The sequence below is a fragment of the Pteropus alecto genome, unplaced genomic scaffold (assembly GCF_000325575.1).
Source record: "Pteropus alecto unplaced genomic scaffold, ASM32557v1 scaffold205, whole genome shotgun sequence".
NCBI lineage: Eukaryota > Metazoa > Chordata > Mammalia > Chiroptera > Pteropodidae > Pteropus > Pteropus alecto.
Window position 1 is genome coordinate 1,825,742 of NW_006436672.1, and position 4,142 is coordinate 1,829,883.

General features: G+C 54.0%; 1 protein-coding gene across 1 annotated transcript in view; it reads left to right on the plus strand.

Annotated features, from left to right (window-relative positions):
* Positions 1-1,476: 1,476 nt before the first annotated feature.
* Positions 1,477-4,142, plus strand: part of C1QTNF6 (C1q and TNF related 6) — a 6,041-nt gene continuing 3,375 nt past the window's right edge. The window contains exon 1 of the mRNA XM_006913504.3: positions 1,477-1,632. The gene's annotated coding sequence lies outside the window, so the exon portion shown is untranslated. The remainder of the gene's footprint in view (positions 1,633-4,142) is intronic.

Below are 4,142 nucleotides of genomic sequence, written 5' to 3' on the forward strand. Positions count from 1 at the left end.
CAAAGCTAGAAAGTGGGAGAGTTTGGCTCTTATCCCAGCTTCGACTCCCATCTACTATGACCTTGAGCCAAAGACTTGCCCTCCCTGGGTCACAGTGTCCCTGTGGGACGGATTAAGGAGTTGAATTAGATCATCTCTAAGGGTCTTTCCAGGCCTCGATATTCTGCTGCTTTGATTATCTAACAGGACTAATAGGACAACAGCCCCAGATATGAGAGCTGGTTAAGGACACACAGCCCAGGCACTGTTCCATCCTCCACGGCTTGTCCAACTGTGAGTGGGGACTGGCTAGGTTTAGTGCCCAAAGTCCCAGATTTTACTAAATCCTCCTCAGGTCTCTACGCCTGTGCCTCCTGAGGGTGATAATGTTACCGTCTCTCTCTTCCCAGGGCATAGACCCTGAACTGTAGCCTTTGCCCACAACCACGCCCACTGTGCCATCGTGGGAAGTCGAGAGGGATGGTAAACGCTTCCATTCTGTAGGGTTGTGGTTCCTCTTCACTAGCTGTGTGACCTTGGACAAGTCACATCAACTCCCTTTCCCAAAGGTGGGGTGGGATTCATTGAAATAGTGGATGTAAAGACCCTTTGGGTACCCAAAGCCCTGCAAAGTAGAGGCCTGGTCCAGACAGGAAATACTCAACAAATGTAGAATGAGAGGCTGCTGGAGAGCAAGAGGCATTTGACAGTCTTTGCACAGGGGTCTCTGGCTGCAGAGAACCAGGGCTGCAGCTTTGCTAAACCTCCCACAGCCTAACCAGAGGAAGCTAAGGCAGGATGCTGCCAACGCTGCCCAGGCCCAGGGGCACACTAGACAGGCTTCCTGCTGTGAACTTCTTGGGGTCATTGGCACGGAGGGATTGGTGCTAGAAGACCAGGAGGATGAATTAATCATGGCGTGATTCCAGGCAAAGGAGGACTGGCAACCATTGGGGTGGGGGTTTTGACCTGGCTGCTACCCTTACTTGATATCTGAGGAGATAATACCTCTACTCAACAAGGCAAAATCGTACTGAGCCTCCCGTGACTGGCAGGGATGGGGCTGGGGGCCAGAGCTCTACAGACACCTGGGGTGTCACTACCAGGTGGCAGTACCACGATCTGAACCTGAGGCTGCTGGGCTGGAGCCTGCGCCCTCTCCACTCTCCACCCCCACACCCCATCCCACCCCAACACCCCTGCCATATAGCAGGATTCCAGCACTGCCTCCCCCTTCCTGAGCAATTCATGGGGTTCCTGCCCCTCCCCTTCTCCACCTCAATTTCCCAGCCAGCACTTTAGGGGCCTCAGACCCCTCTGGCTCTGAATTTACTGGGCCTCTGAATCAAAACGAGACCCCACAGGACCACCAAAGAGTTAAGCCGAGGAAATCCAGAGCTCCCTTGATCTCGGCAGAACCCAGCGGCTGGAGGGGAGGGAGCGGGGAGGAGGGAAAGTGGGAAGCCAGCTCAGCTCTCTCCCTCCGCCCTCCCACCCTCTTGCCCGGCCTCCATCCCTTACTCCCTCCCTCCTCGGCTGGGCCTGGGGGTCTGGGCCAGCAGTAACTTATTATTGCAGACATGGGCCAAGGATCCAGAGGCTGCCCCGAGGCCCGGGGTCCGTGAGCCGCTGTGCAAGGCTGCAGGACACAGGGTGAGTGATGGGAGGTCCTGCAATTCCCACGGCGGGCAGGCAGGGTGGAGGAGGCTGGGGTCAGAGCCTGGAATTCCTCTCCTCCTTCCTCTCTTCCTGGACACACCTCTGGCCCTGCATTATCCCTCTGACCCTGGCTAGGCCCTCTGGGCTCTCCCCTCCGCATTCCTTCCTGTGACTGAGACCTTAGCCTCTGGTGAAGGGCTGCTCTCAGATGCTCCTGGCTTGTGCCCGCTGCTGCTGGGACACACACCAACTCAGCTCAGCAGTGCTTGGCCCCTCCCCCCACCCCACCCCAAAGAGGTCCCAGCTCCCAAGTAGAGACATCAAGGATCCCAAAATGGCATGGTCCTTACACTGAATCCCTGTCTGGCACTCTCCTCCATGGCTAGTCTGCCTGTCCGTGATCCTGGCTGTGTCCTAATTGTTACTTTTGTTAGAGGCTGCTTCGCTTCCTGCTTCCTGCAACCCCCCCACCCCCACCCCCCCATCACGGTTCATGTCTCAGAGCTTTTGATTCCCGTGTGACTAACAGAAAAGTCCCCAAGCTGAGCCAGTCCTCTGGGAGCAGCTCTGCTCTTCCTAGCTCCCTCACCACCCTGGGCAGGCACTGGCCGTGTTGGCTGGAGGATGGAACAAATTTTTTATTTAGAGTCTTTTACAAGTCAAGCACCTTCCCTGCATTTAAATCTTTCCAAACAACCAGGGAGAGTGGTATTGTCATTTCCTCGTCAGTGTCAAGGAGCAGGAAGCCCAGAGAGGTTAAGCCACTAGCCCTAGGTCACACAGCTTGTAAAGTATTCTGGGATCTCAGGTCTGTCTCTAAGGCGTCACCTTTTCCCATGAGGTCATATTCTGACCAGGAAAAAGATGATTTTTGCTTTTCTCAACACCACTGGGATGTGTAATTTACAAATAAAAAGCGCGGGTGTTAATCTTGGACTGAGGGGATGTTGACATATGAGGCTTTGACTTGCCTTATGAGCAGAACCAGGAAACAGGACCAAGGTGAGGAGAGAGGGCTTGGGGAACTGGTCACCAGCAGGAGGGAGTGATGGCTCCTGGGGCTGCCTGCCCTGCCCCCCCTTCTGCTACGACTCAGCCCCAGGGAGGGGGAGGTACTGGGGGGGAGGGTACTCCTGTCCCTTTAAAACCTAGCTCTTACCACAGTGCTCAGCAGAGATAGGATGGCATTTAAAACAATAATAATTTTACCTTCTACATGTATTAACCACAGAAAAATATTTTTGAATTGTACTAAATGTTAAAGGAGAACAAAAAGGAAATAAACAAAGAAACGCCAGAAGTGTAAAAACCAGTCTGGTTTCAAAAGCCGAGTTTCTGATCCTGAGATAACTCGACACCAGCCCCCAAACACAGCCACCACCTCAAAGGCTCTCTGCCCAGCTTCCTGCCCACCCAGCCCCCGGCCTGTCTCCAGCAGCTGGTGTCCAGGCTACTTCCTGCCCCTCTCCAGGAACTCTGGATCCTTTCTTTGGCTAAGGCCAAAAGAGATCTTCGTAAACCCTTGGACTTTTTGAATTTTCCAGACCTCCTAGTCCTGCCTCTTAATTCTAATTTACCTCCTTGGCAGCTGATTGGCAGACCTAAGATGATTGACACAACCACTGTCCAATGAATTCACTCTCCTGGGCCTTCCCTGCAAGGAGGGATTCTGCTGGAAGGTGGAGTTGTATATGTCATCGACTGCACAAAGATGCCAAGCGGGGAGGTGGGCTGATACCAGCCCTTGCAGAGCTCCTCGGCTTCTGTGGCGCTTTCTCTTTTGTTTCTAATTTGTCTGTTCTGAGGGGTGCCTTCCTCTTCCTTGCACAAAGGCACTATATAGGCCAGCAGTGGCCTGCAGCCTACAACTCAGCATACCTATTCCAGGCTTGTCAGCAATACAATACCAACGCCACGCAGAACGCCCTGCGTTTTCTCTGGCGGATGGTCACTACCTGTCTGCTAGAATAAATGAACTTTCTCGTTTCCTTTGCCAGGACCATGATGCTTATGTGCAGAATACTTTGTGTTTGTCCCAAGGGCCCATGGACCTCTCTCACGCGGCACCAGTGCCGGGTGCTTGTAGAACATGGTGGAGTCCATGGCAGGAAAAGAAGCCAGAGGGAGATGGGAGGACAGTCTCAGTGGTTATGATGCAGGGAAGCCGGGGCATCTTCCTCACCCACCCCAGCAAAGGCCTCCTGGGACCCTTCTCTGCTCTTGGCTGTGGCTCTCTTCAGAGGGGCTTCCTCCTTCCGGTCCCTCGTGTGGCAGAGCCTCCAGGGACTGGGTTCCTTCTGGGACACTCAGGCTCCAGGCTCTGCCTTGCCATAAGTCTCTGGGACCTTGGAGAACTTGCTCCCCTCCGTAGACCTCAGTGTTCTTGTTTGCTAAATGGGGGCAGTGACACTCTCTCCCTGAGTTATGTCAGAAGCACACTTGCTGAGGGTGGCAGCATCCACGCTGGCCCCGGGCACCGTGGAGATGTTAAGTTAAATATGGTT